Source organism: Aethalodelphis obliquidens, unplaced genomic scaffold, assembly GCF_003676395.1.
Source record: "Aethalodelphis obliquidens isolate GAN/ISIS:26980383/991018 unplaced genomic scaffold, ASM367639v1 scaffold128, whole genome shotgun sequence".
In the NCBI taxonomy this organism is placed as follows: Eukaryota; Metazoa; Chordata; class Mammalia; order Artiodactyla; family Delphinidae; genus Aethalodelphis; species Aethalodelphis obliquidens.
In genome coordinates, this window is record NW_020838072.1 from 1,291,830 (window position 1) to 1,306,958 (window position 15,129).

The following is a 15,129-nucleotide window of genomic DNA, read 5'->3' on the forward strand; positions in this document are numbered from 1 at the left end:
GAACAAAACTGAGTTATTTGTAGAGAGGTGGATGGACTTAGTGACTGTCATACAGAGTGAAGTAAGTCAGAAAGAGAAAAGCAAATACCATATGCTAACACATATATATGGTACCAAAAAAAAAAAAAAGTCCTGAAGAACCTAGACAAGACAGGAAAAATGATGCAGACCTACTAGAAAATGGACTTGAGGATATGGGGAGGGGAAAGGGTATGCTGTGACAAAGTGAGAGAGTGGCATGGTCATATATACAGTACCAAGCATAAAATAGATAGCTAGTGGGAAGCAGCCACATAGCAGAGGGAGATCACCTCAGTGCTTTGTGATCACTTAAAGTGGTGGGATATGGAGGGTGGGAGGGAGGGGCCGGCACGAGGGAAGAGATATGGGAACATATGTATATGTATAACTGATTCACTTTGTTATAAAGCAGAAACTAACACACCATTGTAAAGCAATTATACTCCAATAAAGATGTTAAAAAAAAGAAATAAATGAAAAAGAAATGAAGGAAATAATAGCAAAGATCAATAAAACTAAAAGCTGGTTCTTTGAGAAGATAAACAAAATTGATAAACCATTAGCCAGACTCATCAAGAAAAAAAGGGAATAGACTCAAATCAATAGAATTTGAAATGCAAAAGGAGAAGTAACAACTGACACTGCAGAAATAAAACGATCATGAGAGATTACTACAGGCAATTCTATGCCAATAAAATGGACAACCTGGAAGAAATGGGCAAATTCTTAGAAAAGCACAACCTCCTGAGACTGAACCAGGAAGAAATAGAAAATATAAACAGACCAATCACAAGCACTGAAATTGTGATTAAAAATCATCTAACAAACAAAAGCCCACGACCAGATGGATTCACAGGTGAATTCTATCAAATATTTAGAGAAGAGTTAACACCTATCCTTTTCAAACTCTTCCAAAATATAGCAGGTGGAGGAACACCCTCAATTCATTCTACGAGACCACCATCACCCTGATACCAAAACCAGACAAAGATGTCACATAGAAAGAAATCTACAGAACAATATCACTATGAACATAGATGCAAAAATCTTCAAAAAAATACTAGCAAACGGAATCCAACAGCACATTAAAAGAATCATACACCATGATCAAGTGGGGTTTATCCCAGGAATGCAAGGATTCTTCAATATATGTAAATCAATCAATGTGATAAACCATGTTAACAAATTGAAGGATAAAAACCATATGATCATCTGAATAGATGCAGAAAAAGCTTTAACAAAATTCAACGTCTATGTATGATAAAAAAAAACTCCAGAAAGTGGGCATAGAGTGAACCTAGCTCACCATAATAAAGGCCATGGATGACAAACCCACAGCAAATATCATTCTTAATGGTGAAAAACTGAAAGCATTTCCTCAAAAATCAGGAACAAGACAAGGATGCCTATTCTCACCAATATTATTCAACATAGTTTTGGAAGTCCTAGCCATGGCAATTAGAGAAGAAAAGAAATAAAAGTAATACAAATTGGAAAAGAAGAATTAAAACTGTCACTGTTTACAGATGACATGATCCTATATAGAGAATCTAAAAGATGTTACCAGAAAACTACTATAGCTAATCAATGAATCTGGTAAAGTTCCAGGATACAAAATTAAAGTACAGAAATCTCTTACATTCCTATACACTAACAATGAAAGATCACAAAGAGAAATTAAGGAAACAATCCCATTCACTATTGCAACAAAAAGAGTAAAATACCTAGGAATAAACCTACCTAAGGAGGTAAAAGACCTGTACTCAGAAAACTGTAACAATGATAAAAGAAATCAAAGATGACACAAACAGATGGAGAGATATACTGTGTCCCTGGATTGGAAGAATCAATATTGTGAAAATGCCTATACTACCCAAAGAATCTACAGATTCAGTCCAATCCCTATCATATTACCAATGCCATTTTTTACAGAACTAGAATGAAAAATCTTAAAATTTGCATGGAGACACAAAAGATCCCAAATAGCCAAAGCAATCTTGAGGGAAAAAAACAGAGCTTGAGGAATCAGATGCCCTGACTTCAGACTATACTATAAAGCTGCAGTTATGAAGACATATGATACTGGCAAAAAAAACTAAAATATAGATCAATGGAACAGGATACACAGCCCAGAGATCAACCCACACACCTATGGTCAACTAATCTATGACAAAGGAGACTAGTATATACAATGGAGAAAAGACAGTCTCTTCAATAGGTGGTGCTGGGAAAACTGGACAGCTACATGTAAAAGAATGAAGTTAGAACCCTCCCTAACACCATACACAAAAATAAACTCAAAACGGATTAAAGACCTAAATGTAAGACTGGACACTACAAAACTGTTAGAGGAAAACATAGGCAGAACAGTCTTCGACATAAATCACAGCAAGATGTATTTTGATCCATCTTCTAGAGTAACAAAAATAAAAACAAATATAAACAAATTGGACCTAATGAAACTTAAAAGCTTTTGCACAGCAAAGGAAACCACAAACAAGACGAAAAGACAACCCTCAGAATGGGAGAAAATATTTGCATAGGAATCAATGGACAAAGGATTGCTCTCTAAAATATATAAACAGCTCATGCAGCTCAATATTAAAAAAACAAACAACCCAAAGATAAAGTGGGCAGAAGACCTAAATAGACATTTCTGCAAAGAAGACATACAGATGGCCAAGAGGCACATGAAAAGCTGTTCAACACCACTAACTATTAGAGAAATGCAATCAAAACTACAATGAGGTAGTTTTGGATGGGAATCATCAAAAATCTAGAAACAATAAATGCTGGAGAGGGTGTGGAGAAAAGGGAACCCTCTTGCACTGTTGGTGGGTATGTAAATTGATACAGCCACTATGGAGAACAGTATGGAGGTTCCTTAAAAAACTAAAAACAGAATTGCCATATGACCCAGCAATCCCTCTACTGGGCTTATACCCAGTGAAAACCATAATTCAAAAAACACATGCACCCCAATGTTCATTACAGCACTGTTTACAATAGCCTGGTCATGGAAGCAACCTAAATGCCCATTGACAGACGAATGGATAAAGAAGATATAAATGGAATATTACTGAACCATAAAAAGGAACGAAATTGCGTCATTCGTAGAGATGTGGATGGACCTAGAGAGTGTCATACAGAGTGAAGTAAGTCAGAAAGAGGAAAACAAATATCGTATTTTAACGAATATATGTGGAACCTAGAAAAATGGTACAGATGTACCAGTTTTCAGGGCAGAAATAGAGACACAGATGTAGAGGACAAATGTATGGACACCAAGGGGGGAAAGCGGGGTGGGGCATGGTGGTGGTAATGGGATGAATTAGGAGATTGGGATTGACGTATATACACTAATATGTATAGAATAGAGAACTAATAAGAGCCTGCTGTATAAAAAAATTAAATTAAAAAAAGGGTGAAAATAGCAAAAAAAAAAAAAAAAAAAAAGAAAAGGTAGAGTATCTTATTAGACAAGAAATTGTTTAAACCAGATACACATTGTTAGACCCTAATCAAGCATTCTGAGCAGAGTTTAAAGAGGCGGTAAATTGGAAAAATCAGGTTTAAAATAAAACTCACAAATTCATGGCAAATTGGACTGATCAGTTGAAGCATAAACTTTCAAGGGAAGAATCAGAACTCCTTTGACCTGAAAATCTGAAATCAGTTTTCAGAATGCAAGCACCATTATGGAGAATGGTTAGAGCCTTTAGAGTGATCACAGATTTGATGTCATACAGAATTCTAGAAGTCCTGCCCCTAAGCACAGTATGAACTGGCTAAGGAAAATCTAAAGGAGTCACAGGTTTCAAAGTCTTTCTCTCCGTTTGTGTTAAATGTTTTTTTCTGGTGAAATTTGGATAGTAATTGACATTTCTGATTAAACATTAAACTATCTCTCCCAAGGAATTTTTAGAGTCTTAATGAGAGGAAGGACATATTTCTGTGGTCACCACAGCTGCTAAAATGAAACAACTGAGGTAAACTGACAATACCAAACCTCTTTTAGATGAAAGGAAAGGGTTGTAGTATGCCTATTTTGTTCTGAATGCATTATTCTTTTTGGATTTTTCTTACATGTTGAATCTCATGGATAGCTGTACTCATTTGCCAGAGGAATCAGAATACAGTTGTTACCATGACCCCTGGGCAACACATGCATATTTAAGTTCAAATTATTTTATAAATTAAAAAGATTCTTTTAATTACATACTCCTATTAGAGTAAGAGGCACATAATAAATGCTTATGTATAGCTGCTTCAAGAGTGGTTTCTATAATAGAGGATTCTTCCATTCTCTTTAAAGACCTCTAATGTTCTCATCAAAGATTTTTTCATAGATTTCAGGGCTTTCCCTGGGTAGGAATCCAATAACTCCATTCTCCTTAAAACATATGAACATCCACCATATCCTGGAAGGTCCAGGAAAAGATATTTGGCTTCCAGAATTGTTTAAATGTTATCCCAAGTTGTGGGGTTTTTGCTCTCAATCTCCATTCACCGATTCCTCAGACAGTGCTCTCAGCATAAACTCAAAGTGTATTTTTTTTGTTTGTTTAATTAAACTTATGTCTACTTTTCCTCTTTCCAAAAAGTTTTGAAGCAATTAGTAGCAACAAAGCAAATAAAACGGAAATGGAAAGTGTTGACTGGAAGAAAAAGGCACAATGTGAGTGTTGTGAATAAAGGTTTATTCAGGGTCTTATTGAGGACCATAAACTGGGGGATAGCCTCTCAGATAGCTCTGAGGAACTGCTCCAAAGATGTAGGGGGGAAGCTAGTTTATATGTGATTTTTGTTAGGGAATACATGCAGTTGAATATACATCTTGGTGAAAAATTACTGAGAGTCACAAAGAACAGATATCTCAAGTTAATGATTATAATGCTTTTCTATGTATGGCAAGATGCAAGAAGTGAGGTTCATTAAAATTCTTCTTGAAAAGCATCTAACGATCTAAGGCCTGTTTGTCCAAAGCACAGAGCATCCTGTTATCATCTTTAATTTCTTCTCTCTGAATCACAGAGTGCTTCATCCTGTTATTGCCTTAATCTCTTTTTCTGAAGCACTGAGTATATTGTCAGTCAGTGACTGCAGCAGGTTAATATTTGTAGACTTGGATAGTGAGTGAAAAGCTCTTTGCTTTTCTTTTGTTTGTAGTTCCCCCATTTTGGTCATAAATTCAGCCAAAGTTTGGGAGACATTTCATGACAAATTTGTCCCATGGCCCTAGGAAGGCTAATTCCTAGGTCAAGAGAGTACTTCATTGATAGACCACTCAATGTGCTATGACTGAACTGGGCCCTGTTAATTGTAAATGTCTCTGGACCGCCTGTCTTACTAGTCTGTTATCGTCCAGGAAATGATTCTCCCTTGTTGCTTCTTCCCCTATCTAGAGTTTACACTATTACAATCAATCTTTTACTGTTATATAGAATTATATAGCCGGACAATTGTTTCAGTTCACTTAGTCATCATTATTTTTGTCACAGATTCAGTTGCACATTGTGTAATACAAGAAAAACAGTGTTGAGAGGAGGGGAAGATGGAGGAGGAGTAAGACGCGGAGATCACCTTCCTCCCCACAGATACACCAGAAAAACATCTACATGGGGAGCAACTCCCACAGAACACCTACTGAACACTGGTGGAACCTCCCAAAAGGCAAGAAACTGCCCACGTAACTGGGTGGGGCAAAAGAAAAAAGAACAAAGGAGACAAGGGGATAGGGATGGGACCTGCACCAGTGAGAGGGAGCTGTGAAGGAGGAAAGGTTTCCACACACGAGGAAGCCCCTTCACTGGCGGAGACTGCGGGTGGCGGAGGGGGAAAGCTTTGGAGCTGCGAAGGAGAGCACAGCAACAGGGGTGGGGAGGGCAAAGCAGAGAGATTCCTGCACAGAGGATCGGTGCCGAGCAGCACTCACCAGCCCGAGAGGCTTGTCTGCTCACCCACCGGGGCCGGCGGGGCTGGGACCTGAGGCTTGGGCTTCGGTCGGAGCGCAGGGAGAGGACTGGGGTTGGTGGCGGGAACACAGCCTGCAGGGTGTTAGTGCACCACTGCTAGCTGGGAGGGAGTCCGGGGAAAAGTCTGGACCTGCCAAAGAGGCAAGAGACTTTTTCTTCCCTCTTTGTTTCCTGATGCGTGAGGAGACGGGATTAAGAGCGCTGCTTAAAGGAGCTCCAGAGACGGACGCGAGCTGTGGCTAAAAGCGCGGACCCTAGAGACGGGCAAGAGACGCTAAAGGCTGCTGTCACCACCACCAAGAATCCTGTGTGTGAGCACAGGTCACTATCCACAACCCCGTTCTGGGGAGCCTGTGCAGCCCGCCACTGCCAGGGTCCTGGGATCCAGGGACAACTTCCCCAGGAGAACGCACGGTACGCCTCAGGTTGGTGCAACATTATGCTGGCCTCTGTCGCCGCAGGCTCACCCCACATTCCATGCCCCTCCCTCCCCCCGGCCTGAGTGAGCCAGAGCCCCCAAATCAGCGGCTCCTTTAACCCTGTCCTGTCTGAGTGAAGAACAGATGCTCTCCGGTGACCTACACACTGAGGCAGGGCCTAATCCAAGGCTGAGCCCCTAGAGGCTGTGAGAACAAAGAAGAGAAAGGGAAATCTCTCCCAGCAGCCTCAGAAGCAGCAAATTAAAGCTCCACAATCAACTTGATGTACCCTGCATCTGTAGAATACATGAATAAGACAACGAATCATCCCAAATTGAGGAGGTGGACTTTGAGAGCAAGATTTATGATTTTTTCCCCTTTTCCTCTTTTTGTGAGTGCGTATGTGTATGCTTCTGTGTGAGATTTTGTCTGTATAGCTTTGCTTCCACCATTGGCCTAGGGTTCTATCTGTCCGTTTTGGTTTATTTTTAAATATTTTTTTCTCAATAATTAATTTTTATTTTAATAACTTTATTTTATTTTACTTTATCGTCTTTCTTTCTTTCCTTCCTTCCCTCCTTTAGAAAATGAATCATCCCAAATTGAGGCGGTGGACTTTGAGAGCAAGATTTATGATTTTTTTCCCGTTTTCCTCTTTTTGTGAGTGTGTATGTGTATCTTCTGTGTGAGATTTTGTCTGTATAACTTTGCTTCCACCATTTGTCCGAGGATTCTATCCGTCTTTTTTTAAAAATTTTTTTCTTAATAATTACTTTATATTTTAATAACTTTTAATATTTTATCTTATTTTATTTTACTATATCTTCTTTCTTGCTTGCTTTTTTTCCTTGCTTCCATCCTTCCTTCCTCCCTCCCTCCTTTCTTTCTTCCTTTCTTTTTACTTTGACAAATTCTTTCTTTCTACTTTTTCTCCCTTTTATTCTGAGCCATTTGGATGAAAGGCTCTTGGTGCTGCAGCCAGGGGTCAGTGCTGTGCCTCTGAGGTGGGAGAGCCAACTTCAGGACACTGGTCCACAAGAGACCTCCCAGCTCCACAGAATATCAAATGGCAAAAATCTCCCAGAGATCTCCATCTCAACGCCAGCACCCAGCTTCACTCAATGATGAGCAAGTTACAGTGCTGGACACCCTATGCCAAACAACTAGCAAAACAGGAACACAAAAACACCCATTAGCAGAGAGGCTGCCTAAAATCATAGTAAGTCCACAGACACCCCAAAACACACCACCAGACGTGGACCTGCCCACCAGAGAGACAAGATCCAGCCTCATCCACCAGAACACAGGCACTAGTCCCCTCCACCAGGAGGCCTACACAACCCACTGAACCAACCTTAGCCACTGCGGACAGACACCAAAAACAACAGGAACTACGAACCTGCAGCCTGCAAAAAGGAGACCCCAAACACAGTAAGATAAGCAAAATGAGAAGACAGAAAAACACATAGCAGATGAAGGAGCAAGATAAAAACCCACCAGACATAACAAATGAAGAGTAAATAGGCAGTCTACCAGAAAAAGAATTCAGAATAATGATAGTAAAGATGATCCAAAATCTTGGAAATAGAATAGAGAAAATGCAGGAAACATTTAACAAGGACCTAGAAGAACTAAAGATGAAACAAGCAATGATGAACAACAATAACTGAGATTAAAAATACTCTAGATGGGATCAATAGCAGAATAACTGAGGCAGAAGAACGGATAAGTGACCTGGAAGATAAAATAGTGGAAATAAGTACTGCAGAGCAGAATAAAGAAAAAAGAATGAGAAGAACTGAGGAGAGTCTCAGAGACCTCTGGGACAACATTAAACACACCAACATTCGAATTATAGGGATTCCAGAAGAAGAAGAGAAAAAGAAAGAGACTGAGAAAATATTTGAAGAGATTATAGTTGAAAACTCTCCTAATATGGGAAAGGAAATAGTTAATCAAATCCAGGAAGCACAGAGTCCCATACAGGATAAATCCAAGGAGAAACATGCCAAGACACATATTAATCAAAGTGTCAAAAGTTAAATACAAAGAAAACATGTTAAAAGCAGCAAGGGAAAAACAACAAATAATACACAAGAGAATCCCCATAAGGTTAACAGCTGATCTCTCAGCAGAAACTCTGCAAGCCAGAAGGGACTGGCAGGACATATTGAAAGTGATGAAGGAGAAAAAGCTACAACCAAGATTACTCTACCCAGCAAGGATCTCATTCAGATTTCATGGAGAAATTAAAATCTTTAGAGACAAGCAAAAGCTGAGAGAGTTCAGCACCACCAAACCAGCTTTACAACAAATGCTAAAGTATCTTCTCTAGGCAAGAAACACAAGAGAAGGAAAAGACCTACAATAACAAACCCAAAACAATTCAGAAAATGGGAATAGGAACATACATATTGATAATTACCTTAAATGTAAATGGATTAAATGCTCCAACCAAAAGACACAGACTGGCTTAAAGGATACAAAAACAAGACCCATATATATGCTGTCTACAAGAGACCCACTTCAGACATAGAGACACATACAGACTGAAAGTGATGGGATGGAAAAAGGTATTCCATGCAAATGGAAACCAAAAGAAAGCTGGAGTAGCAATTCTCATATCAGACAAAATAGACTTTAAAATAAAGACTATTAGAAGAGACAAAGAAGGACACTACATAATGATCAAGGGATCGATCCAAGAAGAAGATATAACAATTGCAAATATATATGCACCCAACAGAGGAGCACCTCAATACATAAGGCAAATACTAACACCATAAAAGGGGAAATCGACAGTAACACTTTCATACTAGGGGACTTTAACACCCCACTTTCACCAATGGACAGAACATCCAAAATGAAAATAAATAAGGAAACTCAAGCTTTAAATGATACATTAAACAAGATGGACTTAATTGATATTTATAGGACATTCCATCCAAAAACAACAGAATACACTTTCTTCTCAAGTGCGCATGCGACATTCTCCAGGATAGATCATATCTTGGGTCACAAATCAAGCCTTGGTAAATTTATGAAATTTGAAATTGTATCAAGTATCTTTTCCGACCACAATGCTATGAGACTAGATATCAATTACAGGAAAAGATCTGTACAAAAAACAAACACATGGAGGCTAAACAATACACTACTTAATAACGAAGTGATCTCTGAAGAAATCAAAGAGGAAATAAAAAAATACCTAGAAACAAATGACAATGGATACACGATGACCCAAAACCTATGGGATGCAGCTAAAGCAGTTCTAAGAGGGAAGTTTACAGCAATAGAAGCCCACCTTAGGAAACAGGAAACATCTCGAATAAACAACTTAAACTTGCACCTAAAGCAATTAGAGAAAGAAGAACAAAAAAACCCCAACGGTAGCTGAAGGAAAGAAATCATAAAAATCAGATCAGAAATAAATGAAAATGAAATGAAGGAAACAATAGCAAAGATCAATAAAAGTAAAAGCTGGTTCTTTGAGAAGATAAAAAAAATAGATAAACCATTAGCCAGATTCATCAAGAAAAAAAGGGAGAAGACTCAAATCAATAGAATTAGAAATGAAAAAGGAGAAGTAACAACAGACACTGCAGAAATACAAAAGATCATGAGAGATTACTACAAGCAACTCTATGCCAATAAACTGGACAACCTGGAAGAAATGGACAAATTCTTAGAAATGCACAACTGCCAAGACTGAATCAGGAAGAAATAGAAAATATGAACAGACCAAACACAAGCACTGAAATTGCAACTGTGATTTAAAATCTTCCAACAAACAAAAGCCCAGGACCAGATGGCTTCACAGGCGAATTCTATCAAACATTTAGAGAAGAGCTAACACCTATCCATCTCAAACTCTTCCAAAATATAGCAGAGGGAGGAGCACACCCAAATTCATTCTACGAGGCCACCATCACCTTGATACCAAAACCAGACAAGGATGTCACAAAGAAAGAAAATTACAGGCCAATATCACTGATGAACATAGATGCAAAAATCCTCAACAAAATACTAGCAAACAGAATCCAACAGCACATTAAAAGGATCATACACCATGATCAAGTCGGGTTAATCCCAGGAATGCAAGGATTCTTCAATATATGCAAATCAATCAATGTGATAAAACATATTAACAAATTGAAGGAGAAAAACCATATGATCATCTCAATTGATGCAGAGAAAGCTTTCGACAAAATTCTACACCATTTATGATAAAAACCCTCCAGAAAGTAGGCATAGAGGGAACTTTCCTCCACATAATAAAGGCCATATATGACAAACCCACAGCCAACGTCATCCTCAATGGTGAAAAACTGAAAGCATTTCCACTAAGATCAGGAACAAGACAAGGTTGCCCACTCTCACCACTCTTATTCAACATAGTTTTGGAAGTTTTACCAATAGCAATCAGAGAAGAAAAGGAAATAAAATGAATTCAAATCGGAAAAGAAGAAGTAAAGCTGTCACTGTTTGCAGATGACATGATACTATACATAGAGAATCCTAAAGATGCTACCAGAAAACTGCTAGAGCTAATCAATGAATTTGGTAAAGTTGTAGGATACAAAATTAATGCACAGTAATCTCTGGCATTCTTTACACTAATGATGAAAAATCTGAAAATGAAATCAAGAAAACACTCCCATTTACCATTGCAACAAAAAGAATAAAATATCTAGGAATAAACCTACCTAAGGAGACAAAAGAACTGTATGCAGAAAATTATAAGACACTGATGAAAGAAATTAAAGATGAAACAAATAGATGGAGGGATATACCATGTTCTTGGATTGGAAGAATTAACATTGTGAAAATGACTATACTACCCAAAGCAATCTACAGATTCAATGCAATCCCTATCAAACTACCACTGGCATTTTTCACAGAACTAGAACAAAAAATTTCACAATTTGTGTGGAAACACAAAAGACCCCGAATAGCCAAAGCAATCTTGAGAACGAAAAACGGAGCTGGAGGAATCAGGCTCCCTGACTTCAGACTATACTACAAAGCTACAGTAATCAAGACAGTATGGTACTGGCACAAAAACAGAAAGATCAATGGAACAGGATAGAAAGCCCAGAGATAAACCCACGCACATATGGTCACCTTATCTTTGATAAAGGAGGCAGGAATGTACAGTGGAGAAATGACAGCCTCTTCAATAAGTGGTGCTGGGAAAACTGGACAGGTACATGTAAAAGTATGAGATTAGATCACTCCCTAACACCATACACAAAAATAAGCTCAAAATGGATTAAAGACCTAAATGTAAGGCCAGAAACTATCAAACTCTTAGAGAAAAACATAGGCAGAACACTCTATGACAACCACAGCAAGATCTTTTTTGACCCACTTTCTAGAGAATTGGAAATAAAAGTAAAAATAAACAAATGGGACCTAATGAAACATCAAAGCCTTTGCACAGCAAAGGAAACCATAAACAAGACCAAAAAACAACCCTCAGAATGGGAGAAAATATTTGCCAATGAAGCAACTGACAAAGGATTAATTTCCAAAATTTACAAGCAGCTCAGGCAGCTCAATAACAAAAAAACAAATAACCCAATCCAAAAATGGGCAGAAGACCTAAAGAGACATTTCTCCAAAGAATATGTACAGATTGCCAACAAACACATGAAAGAATGCTCAACATCACTAATCATTAGAGAAATGCAAATCAAAACTACAATGAGATGTCATCTCACACCAGTCAGAATGTCCATCATCAAAAAATCTAGAAACAATAAATGCTGGAGAGGGTGTGGAGAAAAGGGAACACTCTTGCACTGCTGGTGGGAATGTGAATTGGTACAGCCACTATGGAGAACAGTATGGAAGTTCCTTAAAAAACTACAAATAGAACTACCATATGACCCAGCAATCCCACTGCTGGGCATATACCCTGAGAAAACCATAATTCAAAAAGTCATGTACCAAAATGTTCATTGCAGCTCTATTTACAGTAGACCGGAGATGGAAACAACCTAAGTTCCCATCATCGGATGAATGGATAAAGAAGATGTGGCACATATATACAATGGAATATTACTCAGCCATAAAAAGAAATGAAATTGTGCTATTTGTAATGAGGTGGATAGACCTAGAGTCTGTCATACAGAGTGAAGTAAGTCAGAAAGAGAAAGACAAATACCATATGCTAACGCATATATATGGAATTTAAGAAAAAAATGTCATGAAGAACCTAGGGGTAAGACAGGAATAAAGACACAGACCTACTAGAGAACGGACCTGAGGATATGGGGAGGGGGAAGAGTGAGCTGTGACAAAGCGAGAAAGAGGCATGGACATACCAAACGTAAGGTAGATAGCTAGTGGGAAGCAGCCACATAGCACAGGGAGATCAGCTCAGTGCTTTGTGACCGCTTGGAGGGGTGGGATAGGGAGGGTGAGAGGGAGGGAGACGCAAGATGGAAGAGATATGGGAACATGTGTATATGTATAACTGATTCACTTTGTTATAAAGCAGAAGCTAACACACCATTGTAAAGCAATTGTACCCCATAAAGATGTTAAAAAAAAGAAAAAGAAGAGAGGAGGGTTATGAAAAGGCAAGAAGGGAGACTAGAAAAAAAAACAACAACAATAAACCCAATTGAGAAATCAACAATTTAAAGAGGGTTAAAGAATTTGGAACTTCACAACCTAAAAAAGTAAGGATGTCTATCTGATATGAGAAAACTTAGGAGTTTGTGGAAGTCAGTCAGTGAGACAGGAAAACATTTTCTGTGAGTGATTGTATGTGCGTTGCCACCGAGGAAAACCTTGGGCTTAAGATTTTGTTGTCTTTCGACAACATTTGGTGTGGTAAAACATCAAGGTTTCTTTCCAGCATCTGTACTTTGACATTCCTCCCACTGGACTGTGGTGAAACTCTGTCTACCCCTCTGGACTGTAAGTTTCTTGAGGGCAGGGACCATGTGCTATTGAAATTTATATTTCCAACCCCCCACAGACTGACTGCTACATCATGGCAAATCTTCAGTGGATGAAGTTGAATTACCAGCTGTCAAGTCCTTATAGGTATAAAATAAGCAGAAAAGTGCTGCCTCTCTTTTTGAGATAGCGTTTGGGTTGTCCCCAAATTTCTGAGGTGAACCCAGAATCATGTTCATAACCATCCATAACAACATCTCTTTTTGACTATCTGGACCAGCCCAGGTGGCTGCCATGTTTCAGGAATAGTTATTGTCCCGTAGGACACTTTTGCCAAAACAAGTACTCCTCCAGGCGGTAGTTATGGAACAAGAGGGCAATGGGCATGGGTCAATGAGTCAGAAAAGGGCAGAGGAGCACGGCCAAATCCAGAAGGAGCTTTCTGGGCAGTGAGCATGCACTGCCTGGCCTCTTCATGCACTAACATTCTTCTTTAAATTCATGATTGGCATGGTTAGGAGATGACAGCACTGGAACCTGGCATCCCTCTGGAGTCTGCTGTTCTCCCAGCCCAGCCTAGTGGCTGGATCTCTTGCTTCAGCTGCTTCTTTTGAGTGTTGGCACTAATTCAGGAGTCCTGCTCTGAAAATCTTCTTAATTTCAGAAAATGGGTGAGTGGGAGGTGAGGTTAGGGGGTGAAAGAAAAGAGTGGGTGAGTGGGTACATGAAGTGGGCAAGAGGGTACTAGAGATAGGAAACGAGAATTTGTTAGGGATGGTGGGTTTTCACTATTCCACCAAATACACTCTTTATTAAAATGTGTACTAAGAAGGCATCCAGAGTAGTGGGATTAAAACCTAGAGATTTTAGCAGGGAGTATGTTAGGAGGAGAGAGTTTCTAGGGATGAAAATAATTTTGGACTAAAGAGTGGAGTACAAAAGGATACTGGACATAAAAAGAAGAGGAAAGAGACAAAGGACATGTGAACACAATGCAGAGGACTTGGGTTTGAATCTGTCTGTGTGAAAATCTCTGAAGCTCGTGAAATAGATGCTAACACGCCAGCAGGCAGTGGTGAGGCAAGGGCAGCACCCCCGGTGGGGCTTATGTCATTGTTGATACACTTGGTCACTTGTTTCCAATTAGCAGCCTTTTCTCCTTGCTAGCTGCACTGCTTGAGAAAGAAGCCAGAACCAAAGGTTGAATTTTATGTTGAATTTGGTGTCCATGAGATGTGCCCTTCCATGCCTCATTCCACTTCCTCCCTGTTTTCCTAACTGGTAAAGATAAATGAGGGTGTCTCAGAACATTGCCTGTGGAGTTCAGGAAAGCAGTTTCTGCAGTTAAGTGCTCCCTTCACTCTTGAAAATGGAGAGGAACGCTCTTGGTGTGTCCCTACCTTGCCTGCCTCTGTTTGAGGCCTTGACTGAAACCCCTTCTTGGGTTCCAGAGCTGAGGAAATCCATTTACTCATGAAAAGAATCTGAGGCAGCTATGCAGGGAGAATTACCAAAGCCAGACTGGCTCCTAAAGCTAAGCACCTTCAGCGCGTATGAGGTCACATGTGCCTACACAGGACTAAATGAAAACGTGCTTGCCTTTCCACAAGAATGTCAATACTCCACAGCTGATATTATTTGTTGACCTGTAACTAAGGTTAGTCTTTCTTCAGCTAACAAATATTCATATTTCCATGGAAGAGTGAGCACACCCCTTAATCATGAATTTGGTGTTTTTACTGCCACAAACATCTTTAAGGATGTTCTACAGCTTTAACACATCTGGGCGCCTGAGGTGAATT